This window comes from Trachypithecus francoisi, unplaced genomic scaffold (genome assembly GCF_009764315.1).
Source record: "Trachypithecus francoisi isolate TF-2019V2 unplaced genomic scaffold, Tfra_2.0 Lachesis_group21, whole genome shotgun sequence".
Lineage (NCBI taxonomy): Eukaryota > Metazoa > Chordata > Mammalia > Primates > Cercopithecidae > Trachypithecus > Trachypithecus francoisi.
Window position 1 is genome coordinate 19,949,329 of NW_022681467.1, and position 22,847 is coordinate 19,972,175.

Genomic DNA, 22,847 nt, shown 5'->3' on the forward strand with positions numbered 1-22,847 from the left:
ATAAAAGAAAGCAAAAAGAAGGCATTATCAGTAGGTAGAAAGTGTCTCCAAATAGTTCATTAAATAGTTGAAGTTATCTAGAGAACTTCAGCAAAATCAACGAAGAGTTTATATATTGGCTTTGCTTGAGAATTTCTGTATGGTCATTGCTTCTTTACAAGATAAAATCTTCCAGGAGAATATTTTATATATATTTGTAAGTTCTAATTAATATATTTTAATTTAAAAGAATAATATATTTGTAACTTCTAATTAATACCTAGGGATTCATCATCTACTGATTTGCATATTTCTGCACCTTTCACAGCTTGTTGGGCCACAACAAAGCCTAGCAGCCTGGCATAGTTATCTCTGAGCTGTTAGTTATGTGCGTCTCTCCATAGGGCCTTAATGGGACCAATTGTAAATTGTAAATTATTTTCATCTTGGTTACCTGTTAATTCAGGTGAGATAATTTGGCAAAGGCAAAAAGGGTTTGAGGGTAATGACTTTAGAATTACGATTACAACATACTCAAATTGAACAATAGCAACCCAAGAGAATCAATTTGACAGTGTTTTTTAGTGGATATTCTCACCTGGACATATTGGACATATTTCACTAATTGTCTTAATGGGAAACAAAAGGTTCTGCTCCTTTCCCTAATTAATATTGAACTGAGCAAATAGTCTGAGATATATGTGAGCTGAGAGATTATGAGAAATATCATATTTTATCCTCTTATATTTACAATAACCACTCAACAGCACCGAAGACCAGATGTAGCTGCCATGTACAGCACCCTCAGCCCTGACCACCCCAGAGCATACCTGATTGCCAACTAAGGGCTTTTCCCACTTGGTGCAGCTTATTCTGCCCATGTGCTGCTGGCCAGATGCCCTAGGGAATTAATATCTCCTAGGGGCAACCCTCAATCAGTGACCAATGGGAGTTAGTATATGAATACCCATTTGCCTCCAGGAGCGGTAATTCCGAGGTGCATGATCTGAACTGACTCTATTTTAGTCAGCCACAGTGATAACTGGCTTAAGAATGCATCCTTCATAGGCTGCCTTCCCTTCCCTACCTCACCTTCCCATTCCCCAATTGTGTTTTCTTCACCTCCCTCTAACTTACTTGTACTTGAACTCTTGTCATCCAGTGAGCTTCTGGAGGAACCCAAAATGAATACTGGAGTTTCTGTTGAACTGAGATTGTGCCTATCAAAATGGCTTTGAATTTAAATTGAATGGCACTTTGCCACAAATGAAATAAAACTGTTGGCTTTGGAGACCTATTTCCTGCTGCACTTGCTTCATTTACTCATTCAATGACTTTTACTTTTCCAAGCACTGCTAAGTTTCTAGAGCTACAAAGATGAATATGGTGATGTATACAAATCAACCAAACAGAAGTTTATACAAGGTACAGAAATTGAACCAAGAATAGAGTTACCACCTACAGCTGAAGGTCAGGAAAGGTTTCCTGGGAGGACATAGCACTTGAGTTGGATCATGAAAACTGAGCAGGTGTTGGGCAGATAGACAAGGTGGGGGAGGGAATTCCAGGCAGGAGGAACAGCAGGGGTAAAGGCAGAAAGGCATGAAACATCAAGATGCATTAAAGAAATGATCAGCAGCTTAGTATGACTGCACAGAGGAGGAGAAAGGGGTGCCAATATTTTGCTGGGCAAAGGAATTTGGACTTTTCCCCCTAGGCTTTACTTTGCTTTTGAGAAAAATCTCTTTGGTAGAAGTGGGCATGATGGCTTGGAATACAGCCAGATTACAGGCAGAAGGATAAATTAAAAGGCTGTTATAATTGTTTAAGCAAGAGATAGAGAGTCCTTGCACTCAGCAGAAGCGTGGGGTGAAGGAGAACGCTGTAAGAGATTGAAATGGTAAGATGTGGTGGAACTTAATGGTCTACAAGGAGTGAAAAATGAGTTGAAATGATAGCATAGAAAATACAGAAGCAGGAACATGCTCTACTTATAAATGCATAGAGATTGAGAAAATTCTTGGAAAAAAAAAAAAAAAACTCATTTAGGTTCCAGAATCCAAATTGTCAATTCCCACAATTGTCAATTACTATTATATCCTTAAAATTAGTCTCTTAAGATCACTCATGTCAGTAGGTGTATATCAAATAGGTAAGCTGTCTTTTTACAAAGTGAGACTAATCATTTTTAGGTTATTAGGGAGCCATTTTTTTTGGTTTAAACAATTCATTAATAAAACACCAATTTGCATGTATAAAGTGGCTAACAGATGGGCAGTATCTGGTCTGATCCAGAGTAGAGAATAAGTTATAAGATCATTAGGTAAAACAGCTATAATTTCATTAAATGCCTTAAAAATTAATGTTAGCAATAGATCTGCTTTTCTTGCAGTTGACTTTTGCTGACTTGGTATTGATTCAGCAGCTTACTGTTTCAATGTCTTATTACACAAGTAAACTACTAAGTAGGCAGAAAAGATGGAGCTCCAGGGAAGTTAGTTACTTTAATATAGTAGGAATGAATGCTGATGAAAAATACATGAAAACTTAAAAGTGAAATGCAAATTAAAATTTATGTTTTACTTATATGTACCTTATACACAATTATAATAAAATATCCCTGAATACAATTTAGTTTATTTTTCAAAATTTTAAGTTTGGTTAGCTTCCTATAATGAAAACCTCAGAAACATGTTTATGGCCAAGTATTATCTTTGAACCAGCTGTTGTTCAGGAAAAATATAGAAATTGTATTATATTTGTTCTACCATTTGAGACATTATGGAGTGGTTGTTGTAAAGAAGGAATGAAGAAATCAAGGAAGGAAGGAAGAAGAGAGGGAGGGAAGGAGGGAGTGAGGGAGGAAGAGGAAAAGAGAAATCAAATCTACTTGTTACTTGTTCATTTCTCATAAAAGCGTTATAGGGAGAAAAGATCTCTGATTATTTGAGTGTTCTTATCTAGTTCAGAGCAAATTTGGATTTACCTCACTTTAGAGAGCTATTACAGTGTCCCAAAGTGCCAAACATAGAATCAGACAGAACTAGAACTATTTGGCTATTTTAAGTACTGATGTCTTTGCCAAAATTTACCTCGGTCATATATTTTAAGTGATTTTCATTATGGAGCTACCAGGAGATGTCTGAATTGCATTCTCACATGTCCTCTTTCATTTTCAGCAGTAAACAAAAGAAGCACTTTTAAATTTTAGATCAATTGACTCTTGTTTAATGTCCTACATCAGTGTAGGACTTACACTGCTATAAAGAACTACCTGAGACTGGGTAATTTATAAAGGAGGTTGAATTGACTCACAGTTCTGCATGGCTGGGGAGGCCTCAGGAAACTTACAGTCATGATGGAAGGCAAAGGAGAAGCAAGCACATTCTTCACAAGGCAGCAGTAGGGGGAAGCACCAAACATTTATCAAAGAATCAGGTATCGCGAGAACTCATTTACTCACAAGAACAGTGTAGGTGAAACTGTCCCCACGATCCAATCACCTCCCACAAACTCTCCCCCTCAACATGTGGGGTTTACTATTTGGGTCAGGACACAGAGTCAAACCATATCAATCAGTAATTAAAAATCAAAACTGGGCGATTCCCACGTTTTGTTGATTTGGCTTCTAGCTTCAGTTAAGCCACAAAAGGAACTTAATGTGAACAGCTTTTCTGTTCACATAGAAAGTGATTGTCTTTCTATCACTTTTTGGAATAACCCGAGTGAGGTGGATTAACCATAAAATGAATGACTAATTAATTCTATATTGAGTGTGCTTTAATGAACACTTTCAGAATTGTATTCTGAGTTACTTTTCTTCCCGTGCTCCACACTGTTTTCTGAGCACTATGGTCTCTCCACCAAGTTTACCTAATAGGAAAGCCTCCAGGCATATCTGGGATTTTTCTTGTTTTTAAAAATATTTATTTATATTTTATATATGTAGTATTTAATTGACAAAGTTTAAATATATTTAAGGTGTACACCATGATGACCTGATACACATATACATTGTATAGTGATTACCACTATCATATTAACGCACCCATCACCACTCCTGCTGTACATGAGATCCCCAGAACCTGCTCCTCTTATGTTTGAAAGTTTGTACCCTTTGACCAACATCTCCCCATTACCTTCTTCATCCCCTCAAAACCGTAATTCTACTCTCTGCTTTTATGAGTTTAATTTTTTTGGGTTCCACATATTAGTGAGATCATATAGTATATGTCTTTATGTGTCTAGCTTATTTCACTTAGCATAACATCCTCCAGTTTCATCCACATTGTCACAAATGACATGATCTTCTTTTTAAAGGCTAAGTAATATTTCATTGTTTATATGTACCATAATTTCTTTACCCACTTTTCCCTGGATGGGTGTTTAGTTAGTTTCCATATCTTGGCTGTTGTGAATAATGCTGCAAGAAATTTAACTAAGGAGATGAAAGATATGTACACTTTAAACTATAAAACACTGATGAAATAAATTGAAGAAGACATTAAATGTAAAGCTATCCTGTGTTTATGGATTGGAAGAATTAATGTTGTTAAAAAGTTTATACTAGCTAAAGCCATGTACATATTCAATGTAATCTATCAAAATTCCAATGTCATTTTTCAAAGAAATAGAAAAAAAATCTTGACATTCATATGGAACAACAAAAGACCCGGATAGCCAAAGCAATTTTGAGAAAAAAGAACACAGCTGGAAGCAGCACATTCTCTTACTTCAAACTATATTGCAAAGCAATGGTTATCAAAACAATATGGTACTGGCATAAAAACAGACACATAGACCAATGGAACAGAATAAAGAGCACAGAAATAAATCCACACACATATAGTTAACTGATCTTTGACAAAGGCACCAAGAATAAACAATGGGAAAAGGAAATTATCTTCAATAAATGGTGTTGAGAAACCAAACATACACATACTAAAGAATAAAATTGGATCCTTGTCTTATACCATATACCATAAGATTAGGACTTAAATGTAAGGTCTGAAACCATGAAATTCCTAGAGGAAAACACAGGGGGAAAGCTCATTGACATTGGTCTTGGCAATAATTTTTTTGATATGACACTGGAAGCATAGCAACAAAAGCAAAAATAAACAAGTAGGACTACATCAAACCACTAAATTTCTGCTCAGAAAAAAAAAGGATCAACAAAATGAAAAGGCTACCTATATAATGGGAGAAAATACTTGCTGACATTTCTGTTTTTATTCAATTTGAAAGGCCTTGCTTTGGAAGAAGCAGGTTCGGAGCTGGAGAAGGAGATCTAGGAGAAGAAGGCCACTGTCTCACTATGTGGGCCAGGCTGCCATCAGGGAAAGAGGAGAATGCAGCTGGACCCCACCCCCAAGGTAAATGGCAAATGCTAGTCTTCTTTAGCCCCCAAGACATGTCTCACATAATAAATAATATGTTGCTCCCAGTTTACAAAAGAGCCGAATATTTTAGGGAATTCTCTCTCATTTTAACATGAGAAGTTTATAAACTATTAAAAATTAAACAATAATGACATCATATTTTATTTTAAATAATGTTTTAAAGTATTGTTTTTTTTAAGACAGGGTCTCACTTGGTTGCCCAGGCTGCAGTGCAGTGTCATGATCATAGCTCACTGCAGCCTCGAAGTCCTGGGCTCAAACAATCCTCCTGCCTCAGCTTCCCAAAATGCTGGGATTACAGGTGTGAGTAACTAGAGTTAGCCAAAGTATTTTTAATAGAGAAAAGTAAAGAAAGAAAAATATAATGACCCATAGTTCTCTTACCCAGATGACCTCTGTTAACTTAAAAAATAATGATATACACATGTTAAAAATTTTTTTAAGTGCCAAAATATATAAAATTAAAATGAAATAATAAATACTAATAAAAGACTTTTTTTCTAAAGGTAAACAGGGCTAACATGCATATTTAAACACAAGAATCAACGCACTTGCACAGATGTACACGTGTGTGTATATTTGTGTATAAACCTTTGCAAAAAGGTCTGACATCACAGTCACGAATATCCACATCTTCCTAGGTTTTTGATTTTTTTTTAATAAATATATCTTGGCCAGGTGCAGTGGCTCACGCCTGTAATCCCAGTACTTTGGGAGGCTGAGGCGAGTGGATCACGAGGTTAAGAGAATGAGACCATCCTGGCCAACATGGTGAAACCCCATCTCTACTAAAATACAAAAACTTAGCTGGTCGTGGTGGCGCATGCCTGTAGTCTCAGCTACTCAGGAGGCTGATGCAGGGGAAATCACTTGAACCCTGGAGGCGGAGGTTGCAGTAAGCTGAGATTGTGCCACTGCACTCCAGCCTGGCGACAGAGCAAGACTCCGTCTCAAAATCAATCAATCAATCAATCTTGGAGATCTATTCATACGTATCCACTTCATTGTTTTTAAGGGCAGGATTGTTGCCATAATTTAATTTCTCCTCCTGATGGACATTTAGCTATTTCCAGTTTTTTTTCTTTCTGCTCTTATAAGAATGTTTTAATTAATACATTTATAAACAATTTTACTAATATACGCAGAGGGGACATTTTTAACAATAGATTTTCTGGTCAGAAAATGTGCATTAAAAAAATTTAAGATTGTACATGAATTGCATTTCAGAAAAGTATGTACTGATTTACTCTCTCCTCAGTGGAATTCATTTCAGCTCTGGGCACCATCAAATGTTAGTAAAATGGTAAGGTAACAATTCTGCCTTATTTCAACTTGCATTTCTTTTTATTATGAATGAGACTGAAAATCTTACCTTCTACTTACTAGCCATTGTATTTCAGTTTGCTTTTACCAGATTCGTTGCCCATTTTTCTGGCTTGTTTGCCTTTTCCTCATTGACTTAAAAAGCAAGCAAACAGGCCGGGCACGGTGGCTCTAGCCTGTAATCCCAGCACTTTGGGAGGCCGAGAAGGGCGGATCATGAGGTCAGGAGATCGAGACCATCCTGGCTAACATGGTGAAACCCCGTCTCTACTAAAAAATACAAAAAACTAGCCGGGCAAGGTGGCGGGTGCCTGTAGTCCCAGCTACTCGGGAGGCTGAGGCAGGAGAATGGCGTAAACCCGGGAGGCGGAGCTTGCAGTGAGCTGAGATCCGGCCACTGCACTCCAGCCCGGGCGACAGAGCGAGACTCCGTCTCAAAAAAAAAAAAAAAAAAAAAAAGCAAGCAAACAAAAAGAATTACATTACCATTATCACATCTACTTTTAAAAATTATTTTTACAGGAATTTTATCTATTAAAGAAATGTGTCCTGTCTCAGAAATGTGTTATAAATATTTTTGCATCTATTGACTATCTTATGATCTTATTATATATTTTTTCTACAGAAAATTTAAATGTTGATGTAATTAAATGTACTCATCTTTAGCTTTGTGATTTCTGTGCTTTCTGCCTTAAATTAAAAGGTATTTTCGTTCTCCAAGATTATACATTTACCAATGCTTTCTCACACTATTTTAATGGATTATTTATCTTTAAATCTGTGACTCATCTGAAATTTATTTTTGTTTGCCAATTTCCCATCACATTTATTGAATTATCTATTATTACTAGTTGGAAATGACATTTGTCATATATTATCCCACTTATGTTTGAGAGTCTTTCATTTACCTGTCCACCCATTTCTTTTTATCTTATCTAGTTGCATTGGCTAGTCTCTTTCTATTAGAGGATAAATTGTGAGGGAGCAGGAATCTTGCATATCTTGTTTGTACAGAAAGTCCTTCCTTACTTACCATGTCAATAGGTTCTTGGAAACTGCAATCGTAAGTGAAGAGAGGTATAAGAAAAACATTTTTATCTCATAAAATTATAATAAAATGACTTTGAAGGGAACCATGTTATCAGAGAACCTGCCGTACCTCATTTGGCTCCAAGTCACTGTTTCTAAGAACCTACCAATGATATAAAATGAAGAATTACCATAGTTACATCCATACCACTTAAAACAGTGCCTGGCACATAGTGGTCTTCAAAAACACTAGTTGAACACATGAATAAGAGGAAGCTCTATTTCATGATTCGTCTACTTTAGATATAATCTATTCATTCATTCTCCATACTAAAGTGGGGAAATTAGTACACTGACACATCTTCCCAGCTCTGCCCCCTTACTTCCTGATATCCTGTTGCTCTATTATTATTTTTGCATTTTTGTTGCCCAGGATGGTCTCAAACTCCTGAGCTCAAGCATCCCCCACATCAGCCTCCCAAAGTGCTGGGATTACAGGTGTGAGCCACTGTGCCTGGCCCCACATTGATTTAATTTTAATTCTGTATGTAAATAGGTTTAGTGCACACATTTGTAGTCTTATCAGGGCTTCCCTTGTTAAGGCAGATTTTATTACGAAGAGCTTATGGACTTCATGAGATTCATTTTTTTCTTATTTAATGAATTAACTAGCAGTTACATAATGCTTTCTATATGCCACACACTAAGTGATTTAAAATATTAAGCAATTTAATCATAAAAGCTATAATTTTTGAATGTTTGCATATAATTCAGTTGGCATCAAATAAGTGTGCCCTCTTGACTTAGTTTAGAATTTTTACATGAACCCTTACCTTACCTACCCACCTCCACCCCAAATAACTTGAGGACATTGCTATATTACCACTAGTAATAGATGTTACTATAGCTAAGTCTATGGCCAGCGTGATTTTCATCCTTATACTCAATTTTCTTTTTCTACTTGTATTCCTAAGAAAATTCTCTTGATCTTTGAAGTTGCAATTTTTGTAAGACATTTCTGTGTTTGCTGTCATGTATTCATTTGTTCCAGAACACATTATAAAACACATTCAATAAATTGGCTACTTCAAACTGCTTTTATTCAGGTAACATTTTCTTGTATTGTATATTCTAATCTTCTCTCTTCCATTTGTTAAGATTTATAAAGAAGATACTTCACATAGTCACTGGATTGCCCTCATAAATTCCAAGCGCACATTGCTTCCCATTGAAGATAGGAAGCAGGTAGACTTTAAAAGAAGTTTGGTTGCCCTAGGAAGCCTGAAAAAGCTTTCTAATTAAGTCAACTCCATCCATCATTCAGATATTCCCTGTAGGATATTCCTGATGACTGGGTTTATTCAAGTTCTTGCTGAACTAAGTGGGTGATTTGATTTCATGTTGACCCATCCTTAATTAATAAAAATAAGTTTAATTGCTAGCTCCTTTAACATTTTTGTCTGCATATTTAGAGGTTGTGGCAGAGAATGTTACTGTTAACTGTTGTGTTCCAACAGCCATCTTTTGTCTGCTGCTGCATTGGTGGGAGAGGAAAGGACAAATTTGCAGCCAGTCATGTAATTAGAATTAACCTTGGCTATAACGACCCAACAGACCAACCAGCCTGATCACTCCGATATTTGTTTGTCTGCATGTGAAATTCATGTCTTAGATCATGACACAGAAGGAAACCTTCTTTTGAAATTTTTCTCTATACCAATCAAATTGCTACCTTGGGAAAACATCATAAAGAAATGTCATTGAGTACCTTAATAGTAGCATTCACCAGAGCTATTTTTTACAAAGCCACATTCGTCACAAACTCAGATTTTAATGAAAAACAGAATTTTGGTGAGTTGAGTGGTTTTCCCATTATTTTTCAGCTTAAATTTTTTGATAGTCACTGGCCTCATAAATTGAACTTGTATTCAAAAGATTGAGCTGCATTAGTTCAGTAGTTTACAGTTAAGTTAAAATAGAAATACCTACATTTTATGTGAGAGTCACACACACATACTCTCTCTCTCTCTCTCTCTCTCTCTCTCTCTCTCCACAACATCACTTTATTAAAAGTTTTTTCTTTTCTCTCTGCTGAGTATTACTCAAAAGTACCTAAAGGTTTAATATTCAAACTTGGCAGTTGTAAAATCCTCCCAGGGGAGGAAATTCAGGAGAATTTAGAGAAAATTGGCTTAGCAATGTGTTTTGAATATAGGCAACAGAACATTTTCTGTTTGGGTACAACTACATCAATGAAACTTGAGTCCGTGGAAGTCTTGTCTGATGCCATTTAGAATGTTGTCAGAGTTAAGGGAGGCGTTAGAAGAATACAAGTTGGAACAGAGAACTGCCTAAAGGAAAGACTCTATTTCCTTCCATTTCCTGCTGTAGATAAATGAGGACCAAATATAGGAAACCATAAGGTCATTTCAGCAAATAAAAACCAACACACCATTCTGGGTATCGTATATTGTGGTTATTGCTTCTGGTATTTTGCCCAGTGTGATGGATTCAAGAATGGCTGCAAATTCTTTGACACTTTGACACTCTTCCCACACTCCTAGTTTTGAGTGGGATCATCACCTCTTTGACCAAGAGATTACAGTGCAGTTACACTAGGTAACTTCTGAGGCCAAATCATGCAAGACCAGGCAGTTTCCACCTTGTTTGCTAGAATGCTCACTAGTAGAGCTGTGAGCCTTCATGCAATAGGTCTGACTAACCTGAAGCTGCCATATGGAAGAGAATAGCATAGCTTAGTGGTTAAAAACACAGACTCTAGAACTAGACCACCTGGGTTCAAATCCTGGCTCTACCAACTGCTAACTTTATAACTGTAGGACTATTACTTAATGTCTCTGTTCCAGTTTCCTCATTTGCAAAATGATGAGACATAATAGACCAGTGCACATGACCTGTCCTCATATCTGTACCTTCCATAGCTTGAAAAAGTAAAATGTGATAATATTTATTAAGTCCTTAGAATAATGCAGGCAAATAATAGACACTATGGCAGTATCAGTTCAATGAAACATGCACGTAATTTTAGATATGCCTTGCAGGTTTAGAAGCAGATTGCACTCAATATGTTTCAGAATCAAGTCATTCTGCATTTTGGATTGCAGAGAACAGATCCCCATGGCAGCAAGTAACAAGTTGCTAAAACTGTGATGGACGTCAGCAATTCAGACGAAAGAAAATTCTAGCATCTAAAAATCAGGATGCTTCTGAAATACTTCTTGTGCTTGCATTTCTCCTACTACATTCTGAGCTAATGTTTGCTGTGTTTATATCATTGAACCAGGCATTTGCCTACTCACGTCCTGGTACTGAGTAAGATATTTGAACTTATAAAATTTGCATGTCTAAAATAGTTACCAACATGTACTCCCCCACCTTCCAGCTTGTCTCACCCTCTGAGAGATTAGGTTATAAAAATGAATGAAATCATCATTCCTGTTTAGTGGATAACCCCAAGGCTAAAATAAAAGATGGAAGGAGGTAGACAGCAAAGAACATTTAAGGAAAAATGAAGATACGTGGGTACAGAGAGACCTAACTAGATATCTCATAGGACAAATTATTGGCAAATGCATCACAGCCTGATTGTGATTTTCCTTCATTCATTTTAAATCAAAATAATACAGCCAACAGACACATGAAAAAATGCTCATCATCACTCGCCATCAGAGAAATGCAAATCAAAACCACAATGAGATCCCATCTCACACCAGTTAGAATGGCAATCATTAAAAAGTCAGGAAACAACAGGTGCTGGAGAGCATGTGGAGAAATAGGAACACTTTCACACGGTTGGTGGGATTGTAAACTAGTTCAACCATTATGGAAAACAGTATGGCAATTCCTCAAGGATCTAGAACTAGATGTACCATATGACCCAGCCATCCCACTACTGGGTATATACCCAAAGGATTATAAATCATGCTGCTATAAAGACACATGCACACGTATGTTTATTGCAGCACTATTCACAATAGCAAAGACTTGGAATCAACCCAAATGTCCATCAGTGACAGACTGGATTAAGAAAATGTGGCACATATACACCATGCAATACTATGCAGCCATAAAAAAGGATGAGTTTGCGTCCTTTGTAGGGACATGGATACAGCTGGAAACCATCATTCTTAGCAAACTATCACAAGAACAGAAAACCAAACACTGCATGTTCTCACTCATAGGTGGGAACTGAACAATGAGATCACTTGGACTCGGGAAGGGGAACATCACACACTGGGGCCTATCATGGGGAGGGGGGAGGGGGGAGGGATTGCATTGGGAGTTATACCTGATGTAAATGACGAGTTGATGGGTGCTGACGAGTTGATGGGTGCAGCACACCAACATGGCACAAGTATACATATGTAACAAACCTGCACGTTGTGCACATGTACCCTAGAACTTAAAGTATAATAATAAAAAAAGAAAAAGAAAAAATAATAAAAATAGAGCTAAAATTCACTCGTCAAAGTACACTTAAGAGATAGGTTAATTATCTAGGGCAAATATACAAATATACTTGTCTTCTGAGACATCAATGTCCTAGTCATTTGCCAGTTAGTAATAATTCCCATGTCCTGCTCTGGAAACTGCATTTCTGAGGCTGCTTTTCTCCCTGGGTTTCTTATAGATTTAGGCAAAGAGAGGCTCTGTTGGAAGGCTGGAGGGTGGGACATGGAAGAAGCCAGGGTACTTCTCCCTGTCTGTCTGTGCTTCAGATTACATCCCTGGCAATGGTTGTCTCCTCTATGATTTAATCTGCTGGGAAGACCTCACCATGGCTGTAGCTTACAAATTCTGGCCCTGGTAATAGCATTTCCTCCTGCTAACCTTAGAGGTTAATTGCTGTTATTAACATGTGGGTTGCCTCACCATCCCCTCTATGGGTTCCTTGCTCCTCCACATTTCTGTCAAGTCCCTCTAGTAAATTCCTTCTGTTTGATACACCTAGAGTAATTTCAGTTTTCCTGACTGTACCTTAGATACTCCACAAGCAATTCTTTATTATTTATGATAAAAAATATAAAGGAGTAGTGTCGTTTTATTGACCTGACTTTTATAAACAAAACATTTGCCTATACTGAAGATGTTTAAACATTCATACTAATTATGATTTTCTTATTAAATAAGTGGTGGGCCATGGTTGTAATACACTTAGAAGTAATTCCAGCAACTACTCCTGTGTATAGGTGTAATTCCATTTAGTAGACATCGGAGTTGAGTTGCTCAAGAGAGTGAATTGCCTCTCAGATGCTGTCAAATCCTCTTACAGTCACCTTCATATGGGCTTCTCACTGTGCATTCTCTGTTTTTGTCATACCAATTGTGTAATATGTCAAACTCATACATGTCAGACCATGCATAAAAATTCATCACTCAATAGAAAAAGCTACTCTCACTACCATGATTTAACAGATAATTAATCTTTATGCTGATGATTATTTTCCTCAAGTAACATTTTTATTGACCCTCAGGACTACCAAGACCTGGTAGCAATCGTTCCTCATAAACCATTTTATTTGCTTGCATGTCATCAATGTGAGTGCCTGGATACAGAATTGAGTGACTGACTCCATCAGGAAATGCTGTCCTGAGGGATCTGAACCTCAGCAGAGAAGCTGGGATCCACAGTCAGAGCTGACTGTTTGCACGGAGGCTTTATTGCAGCTTAGCACATATGAAAAGGTTTTCTGTACTCAGTTGCTGGATGAAGCCGATTGCATCACCAGGAATTCCTGTCCTCTAACACATAGTGACCAACACGCCTTAATAAGCATTTGCTTTTTTTATTTTCAGGTCAATAACGTAATACTTTCTGTCCATTATGAAACCAGTTTTTAAAAATATATTTTTTAAGCTAGAAGAAAAGACATAAAATAATAATTCCAGTGCTCTGACTCTGGTATGTCCTGTGCACAAGTAGTCAGTCAGCTTAAGTTAGTGCAAACGATGGGCCAATGTCCATTCTTAAATATGACTGCATTTCCAAGGCACAGCATCTGGCAAGAGGGGTTGTTGTCAGAGGAAGGAACTTGTATATCCTTCCATGAGGTAGATGCTCTTGGAGGGGGCGGGAAATTGGCTCCATGCAGAGTCAAGGCCAGCATCCTTTTAGCAAAGTAGAGTCCAGGAGCCAAGGGTTCAAAGTTAATACATTTTGATTGGAAACACTGACATGAGGAGCTTAGGGATACAGATGTAGCAAACAGGATGCAGACCATCTCAGAAAGCCAGAAGATCTTAATCCAGCCAGCAGGCCACATCAGAATTATGGCAACCCCAGTCAAACAGTACAGAGGCAAAGAAAGAGGAAGTAGAGGATGGCAATGAGGTCACAAGCTAGAGGTTGGCTGGGCTAGAGGGAGCTAACCTCAGGATTGCCTCTGGAAGCGCTCCTTCTTCCCTTGCTCTGGGCCTAACTTCAGAATTGTCTTGTTTCCTTAAGGCGTTCAGATACCACAACACTGTGAAGTATCCCTTTTAGGAGCAGGAACCACTAGGTTGCTCTGAAATCCCTTAAAGTACTAAAGGATCTCTTCTGTCACAGCGGTCCCCAACATCCACCACAGTCCTGTACCTAATGCCACTGGTACTGATCTGCGGCCAGTTAGGAACTGGGCCACACAGCAGAACGTGAGCGGTGGGCAAGCGAGCATCACCGCCTGAGCTCCGCCTCTGTCAGATCAGCGATGGTATTAGATTCTCATAGGGGCTAGAACCGTATTGTGAACTGTGCATGCAAGGATTCTAGGTTGCGTGCTCCTTATGAGAAGCTAATGCCTGGTGATCTGAGGTGGAACAATTTCATCTCAAAACCATCCCCCTGCCCCAAGTCCATGGAGAAACTGTCTTCCATGAAATCGGTCCCTGGTGCCAAATAGATTGGGAACCACTGTTCTGGCATACTTAATTCTCTATGCTGATCCCTTGTTTGAGGAACCTTTATCCAGACAATGATAAACAATCATTTAGATGGGTTTTCTTACTCCAGGCCAACCCTAGGAATTGCACAATCCTAAGATTTTCCCTAGTGTTTAGTAGACATGATGCTCTTCTCAATGAGATCCAAGTGAGTGCTTACAAATCAGCCATCAACTTTATACAACTAGCAAAGAGGCACCTGGGTATGTATACAGATCATAGGAGCCAGAGGTTTCATATGGCTGACTTTAAATGACTTTGAATCAAGGATAAATTAGGATTTAGTGAAACAGGAATGTCGTTATGGAAATATTTTCAAGTTCTAATAGCATAATGCCCAAGCAGGAAGCTAAGTTGTCTAAACACAGACTGGATGTCAAGGAAAGGCATCCTTAGGTAACCTGTGTGTGTGTGTGTGTGTGTGTGTAAGAGTGTCTGTGCATGGGGAAGAGATGACTCTGAGGAGTAGGGAAGAAGGTGATCAGGATCCAGGAATGGCCTGAAAGAAGTTGAGTACTTTCTTGGTGGCTTCTAGAACATTCCACAATTTCTGTATTGTTATTATTGTAGAAGAAAATTAATCAGAGCAAACATTCCCTCTCCTTACTCCATGTCAAACTGCCCAGATGCCTTGCATTTGGGTCTCATTGAGTTTAGCAGCTCCTAACTCATGGCCAGTCGGTAATATCTAGCTTTAACAAGTATCAGATTTGGTCTAAAAAGTGCTTTTTAACTTTTGCAAAATTGTTGCCAAAATCTAAACTTTGGAAATTTTTATATAAAAAGCTAATATTCTGTGTTTCTTTTTTTGTTTTTTGTTTGTTTTTGTTTTTGTTGTTTGTTTTTTTGAGAGTGAGAAGATTTGACAACACCAGCAAGGCCCTCCTTCCCATGTAGCATCAGTGCGCTGGACCAAAGCAGTCGGGCATCCCTCTAGATGGGATATGTGCTCCCCAGTTTTCCATACCCCCAAATACCCGTCTCTGTTTCCATTTGTCATCACACTCATACTATTTTTTTTCTTAATATAGAATAAGACAGTAAAATATGTATTACACCAACATGTCTATTAAATGTAAGAAACAGATATAGGCCTAGAGCATCTATGTGTGCCAAAGTATGCTTTCTTATACCTGTTTTACTTAACTCATGTACGTTACCTGAGTTAGACTTATTTATAATAGAAAAGTGAATGAAAATGGGTTAGACGGAAATCAATCTGTGGTATAAACATGAGCACTTGTGGGAGATGGCATTACCTCTATCCTTTTTCTGTAGACAGACACGTCAACATGGACATCAAAAATATAGAAGTTTGACTGGCTCAAGAATCTATCTGCTCAGGTCATTGGGATTTATTTGACTCTTTCATTATTGTAAGAAATGATCCCTGGAAATAGCTTTTAAAGGCTAAATGACACCACCTATATTAACTGTGTGAATGACACAGAACTTTGCATAAACAGGGAGTTATGAAAAGAGTCAATGACCTCTTGGAATCTGGCAGGTTTAGACAGACACAAGTGAGTGGTAAAGCAGTTCCTGTCAGTCAACACTTCTGAACAAACAGGGGCATGTGGTATCTCAGTGGAATGAGATTTTTAAAGTGACTCTCCCTGAGCTACAAAATGCCTCTTAAAAAAAAAAAAAAAAGATGAAAACATTGTATGAGAAACTCTGAAGTCTTTAATATATTTCAGGTCCTGTAGATTTTTTAAAACAGACTTCCAAGGTAGGTTAAAAGGGAGGGGAATGCTGTTAGAATGAAACAATTAAAGACCCTTAAAATATGAAACACACATGAATGGACAATAGCAATGACATTTACTAAGAGGCACGGTTTCAAAGAGAAAGGAAATAAAATGAAGGCAAGCACTGGATAAGGCTGATGAATGGTACAACATGAATCAGTCGGCAACACAGGACCTTTCTTCCTGGGGTATGGGCAATCCTCAATGTGCAGGATAATAGGCACTCTGCAAATCCCAGGTCTAGGTTTTTGTAAATGCACCAGAGAAAATCTAAAGAATAATTAATCTCAAGGATCAAACCCATTTCCTGGAATTTAAATTCAAGTTAAATTTTTGCATGGTTTCTTAGTCTGGAGCTTCTACAAGAAAAATATGCCAAAAGTAGATTCAATGGATTGAATGAAAGATTGAAAATTCAAATGTTGATTGTTCTTCATTCGCACTTCCTTCTCCCCAATCCGCTCTCTTTGCACTATCCTATTTTGTGTCCCATGGGGTGATATCTATGGATGGAACCATGCTATCCAGGACCTTGTAGCCTCTGGCTTCTTGCTTCTGGCTGCTAGGGATACTGCCAAGAGATTTGAGGGCAGGTAGAAAGAGATGGAGAGGTCACAGTATGGCTCCCCCTCTTCTCTTCCTGCTGGGTCTCATGTGTGAGAGTCGTTATGATCCCTTATCTATGCTCCAACTCCCATGGGGTGTCACTCTTGGCATTATTGCTCATTTTCCTTGTGCCTTTAGACCTTGGAGTGGTCACAGTTTCTTGCTGTTGGTAGCTCCTGGGTGTCTCAACATACCTTACCAGTTTCCTTAAGTATTCAACTGTTCTCGCTCTTCTGCACATGGTCTGGGCATTAAACTCTCTGTAACCAAGTCTCTTGTGTTACAACCTCCTTGTAACCAAGTCTCTGCTCCTGCCAAGACCCTGACAACTATAATCCATTGGCTGGAAGTCCTGGATTACTGTAAGTCTTTCAGTGTTATGATCAATAACAATAATCCTTCTATTAATAAAGTTAATTGAGAGCTTTCTGTAGGTTAGACAGTATATTTTATGCCCACTGTCTCATTTAAGGTTCACATCCACCCCAGAGGTAAGATATTGTTTTTACCATCTCTATTTCATATATATAGAAATTAAAATTTAGAGAGATTAAATTGTTTGTTCATGGTTCGACAGCAACTAAGAGACCAACCTAAAACTCAAACCTGGGTTTTTTTGAAGCTATCATAGAAGGACAGAGTGGGCAAAGAGCTGTTTTGAAATTTCTGAGGGGCTGCTGCGAAAGAAGATTTGGACTTCTTCTATGGAAGGCCAAAGGACAGAATCACTCCCCAAAGGTAGAAGCAATGATGTGCTGATAAATGTTTAACAAGTGGTTCTCAGTGTAGCAGAGTGGGTAGTACTTGTGGAGGGAGAAGCCCTAATCTATAGCTTTTGGTAATTTCTGTGATGTAAACACATCCACCATAACTGATTTCAAGCCACCAAATTGGCATCCCTAAGTGTGGCGTTGGGAAGAGTTGTGCACAATCAGCCTGAGAGTTGGTAAGAGTAGGTGTGAATCTGCTCCTGTGCACCCCTGAATTTTGTCTAAGAGGAAAAGCCATGCAAAATGGCTATTGGTTGTCCTGTGTAGGAATGAGTTAATCATTATAGTAGGTAACCAGAGGTTTGATGAGCTGCCATGGACCTCATAGAGGGAAATTCTGTGCTTGGTAGGACCTGAGACCATTTAGGTAATGTCTAACTCTAATACAGAATAATTTGTGTTGAGGTTACACGAATTCTAGGTGGAAGAGGAGAGAACTGTTGCATGGATTCTAGGTGGGAGAGAAGAGAAGAAAAGGAAGAGATCTAGACAAATCTAATAATCTAATTCCAACTTCATGGAGCTGTGTGACCTTGAATAATATATGAAATCCCTTTAAGCCTTTTTTTCATTTCTTAAAATGAAGATAATACCATCTTTCTCTTAGTACAAAATTAAATGACAGAGTCTTGGAAAAGTTATCAAATGTATTTCCCATGTTTCTCACTCTAACATTTCCATTCATTCCTCTTCTACTAGGGCAAAGAACAAGCATCTATATGAAAATGACTTTATAAAAAATATACTTGAAGAATTAATATTCAAGATTTCTATATCATGGTTTGACCTGTGGTATTAAAATATAAATATAATACATTGATCTGTATTACGGTGTAGTTCCACTGAAACTGGCTGTAAATTAAAAGGAAAGAGAAAGGGAAATCTACCAGAATCTTGACCACTAAATCTAACTAAAGGCCATGGAACCATTTGGAGATATCAGAAAGTCCAGCCAGCTGGAATGTGTTTTGTAACCCTGCCTGCAGTGTAGCACTATCAGAGGAAACAAACTAATGACTTGCCAAATAGGTTTTGGATACACCAACCCACCTTGGCACAGAACAGCAATGTTTAAAAAGAAGAAAAATAGAGGCCACCCTTCCAAGCCTTAAGTCATTTTAAGGGACAAAGTCAGTATGTGACTCCAGAGCTTGCCTGCCCATTGAAAAAGGCTGCCAACATCCTCCGGGGAAGAGCAGGAAATTTCTTATGCAAATCCCTCCCCTCATTTACTTCTCCAAACACCCTCCTAAAAGCAGAGATGTCTGAATCTTAATTGGGCGCTTAAGAGCAGAGAAGGATGCCACTTGCATGAGCAGCACTTGGCTCAAGCCTGTAATCCCAGCACTTTGGGAGGCCAAGACGGGCGGATCACAAGGTCAGGAGATCGAGACCATCCTGGCTAACACGGTGAAACCCCGTCTCTACTGAAAAGTACAAAAAACTAGCCGGGCTAGGTGGCGGGCGCCTGTAGTCCCAGCTACTCGGGAGGCTGAGGCAGGAGAATGGCGTGAACCTGGGAGGCGGAGATTGCAGTGAACTGAGATCGGGCCACTGCACTCCAGCTTGGGTGACAGAGCGAGACTCCGTCTCAAAAAAAAAAAAAAAAAAGGTATTTCCTTGTCAGAGTAGGCCAAGCAGATAGCAAGATGGAAATCATATAAAAGCTGTTAACTAGCTTTGCCTCAAAGAAAAAGGGCCCTAATTAGACTTCAGAAGTGATAGTCTCCTTAATTTTATTTCAAAAAAATTATTTGAAGAAGTTATTAAATTTATTTCAAAAGTCACCACCTCATTTAGTGTACTGCTTGATTTCAGAGAGGCTGACGAGGAAGAATTCTTCATTGCCAAACCAAACTAAAGATCTACAAATCATTTTGAGTTTTATCCTCTTAAAAACCTGAGAGGCTAAGACCTCTGCAAAGAAGGGCATAGAGAAAGAAATAAAGTTTTGCAGTACCTACAATGTGCCAGACACTTTGCTGTTATCTTGTCGAATCCTCATTACAACTCTATTTTCTTTTTGTATATGTAGAAATTGAAGCTCAGGATCAGAAAGTAAGTTCTTAAGATCAGAAAGAACCAAACTGGTAAGTATGAAATTCAAGTTCAGCTCTAACTGTAAGAACTGTGCTTTTTGTTGTTGTTTTTCCATATTACTTGACTTCCCACACTACTTAACTCCTTGAGTGGTTTTAATCAATATCAAGCATCTAGGCTAAAGATATCGGGCAGCAGAATGATTGGGTGAAAAATACAAAATCTAGTCCAATAGGGGCATAGCCTATGCCCGTCTGAATTTAGCCCAGTGGGTTTGTATATGTGAACAGGGCCTACAGAGCTGGACTCTGCAGAGCCAAGGAACCCCATCTCCAGTTGGGAAGACAGAACAACACAGGAAAAATGCTTAGCCCATGACACTACCCAGCAGCTAATTGAGTATAAATGGAGTGGCTCCATATCTAAGCTCAACAAGAGCTCAACAAAAGGAAATGTCCATGTAGGTAGGTGGAAGAGGTGTTATGAGAATCTCTGTAAAGATAGAGTCTTTGTAAAGGGAAGATTTGATGGTCAGGTTGGCTCCAGTTAGGTCAGGGGATGATTGGAAATTAACTAAAGCAGAGAAATGAAAACTAACGTGTGTGAGGTATGCAAAGTAAAATTACAATGCAATTGTCACCACATGCCCTCCAGAAGAGCAAAAATAAATACTGAAAATATGAAGTACTGGCAAGGATGTGGAGCAACTGGAACTCTCAGACATTGCTTGCAGGAGTATAAATTGATTATGGCCACTTTGGAAAATTATTTGGCAGTTTTACTAAAATAATTCACATGCATACCATATATCCAGCAATTTCTTTCCTAGAATTAAGCCCAGCAAAGATGTGTACATGTGTTCACCAAAAGATATGTACCAAAATGTTCATAACAGCACTATTCATAGTAGTCCAACTGGAAGTTGCCCTAATGCCCACCAACAACAGAATGGATATACAATTTTTGGTGTATAAAGGAATATTAATAGCAAAGAGAATGAACAACCTACAACTACACATGAAAACCATGACTTTCTCAAACATTGAGTGAAAGAAGTCAGACACAAAAGTGGATATGCTATGATTTCATTTATGTGGCCAAAATCAGGTTAAAACAGATGATATGTTCAAAGACAGATTAATTAAAATATTAGGTATAGTACAGTGATTACCCTTGGGGAGGTAATGACTAGAAGTGGGCATGAGAGGGGTTTCTAGGGATGCAATTGATGTTCCCTGTGCTTGTTACACAGGGGTGCTCAATTTCTGACAATTCACCAAGCTGTACGCTTATAATAAGTGCAATTACCCATCGGTAGATGATATGTACACAAATGGTTAAAACTTTAGGATATGTATAGGTGACAATCCAGGCAAGAATGGATTTCTCTACAATCTCATCAGGGTCTAGTTGCTCTTGTTAAATGGAAAGGGGGACTGGGGTTGCAGAAAGATTTCTCCATCTTTCCAGTTCTCCCAACTCTGATGCTGTTCATGGTGGGTTACTTAAAATGTATCAGTGCCTCCAGATAAAACTGTACAAGCATGCACAGAAGTGAAAAAGTCACTTTCTCCTCTGTTCCTCCTGCCTTCTTCCTCCTACATCTCCAGGCCCCAATCAGCCTCCTGCTAAGTATTAGTTAACCTCCTAAATTAATACGTCTTGATCTTAAACCTAATAGGAAGGAATGTTTACTTTTGTATCTGGGTTCAAAGTACAGACTACAGTAGTTAGCTTTTAAGTTTATGTTATTGGCTTAATTTTCTTGCTCAAAATGAGATAAGGGAGGGATACATTAAGATTAATAAAGAAAAAAACATGATTGATAAACTGGCTTATGTGACTAAAGCTCCTTTAGCAACAAAAATATTTGGTACCTTCCCTTAATTATTGAAATCAAGCAATGTGCCTGGATCTAAATGACACAAAATGGTTTGAATTAGAGTCAAATAATTGCCATTCTGGGTGAACATAAACTTTTTCAAGGGGAGTGGTGAATGGGGATAAAATAATAACTAATAAACTCTGAAGCAAAGCTCACATCTAAGACTTAAGCTTCAAAGCTCTTAAAAAGGAGACTTTTTTTTTTCCTTAAGAGAGAGACTGAGATGCATGCAGAAGGAGGAGTGGTTTTCCCAAGCTGATTTTTCTTATGGGGTGACCAAGCCTGGGTCGGAATGTTACCATGTGATCAGCCCAGACCGTGGCAGCAACACAGTCTCAGCACAGAAGTTAGGACTTTCTGCAGCATCATTAAAATAATTGGGAGAGAAAAAAAATGTTAAGCTCTACAAGCTTGAATCACAAGCCTCTTGGAAAAGTTAATAAGCTTTCTGCTCTGCACTCTCCTCCCCTGTCTTCAATGCCCTGCCACCCCCACCCTTCCCACTTAGAATGACAGACTGGTTATCAGTCGGGAAAAGATTCAGAATAAAGCCTTTGTTTCCAACAGCTGAACAGGCCCCCATTCCACCACTGATGTCTGGAGGTTCTTGTTTATGATGATGACCATGGAGTTCCAAAAGGGAGCTCTGCTTTTATTCCCATGGCTAGGAGCAACTAAGCTAGCAGACTCTTGGGGTCCAAAGGGAAGTCAGTCCTACAGTATAAAGGTGTGTCTGTCAGAGGAAAGGGGAGGCACTAGGAAAGTGGATAGTGGCAAAACACAGCCTGAGGTTGGACTCTGTTAATGAGAGGCAAGCAGCTTAGATCCAGGCAAGGGAAGACAGAACTGTCTTTAACCAGAGAAGCAGAAACAGTTGTAGCACAGCTCACAGAGAAAGTGCTGGAGCATGGAGTAAATTCAACTGCCTGGGTAGTGTGCCAGCTGGAGGAAGGCAGCAATTGGATAACTGGATTTGTGTCAGGAAAATGAGAGAGAGGAGGAAGGGAGTGAGAGAGACAGAGGGAGGGAGAGAAAGAGATGGAACTTTCTTCTTCCTCCCTTCTATTTGGCCTTGGAATACCCTGCAGACAAAGATGGACTTCCTTTAGCTGAGTCCTCT

At 38.6% G+C, this 22,847-nt stretch overlaps 1 long non-coding RNA gene across 1 annotated transcript in view; it reads right to left on the minus strand.

Moving 5' to 3' along the window:
- Nucleotides 1-22,847, minus strand: part of LOC117068251 — a 45,529-nt gene that overhangs the window by 3,912 nt on the left and 18,770 nt on the right. Inside the window, exon 2 of the long non-coding RNA XR_004431047.1 lies at nt 6,754-6,839. This is a non-coding gene — a long non-coding RNA (uncharacterized LOC117068251). The remainder of the gene's footprint in view (nt 1-6,753; nt 6,840-22,847) is intronic.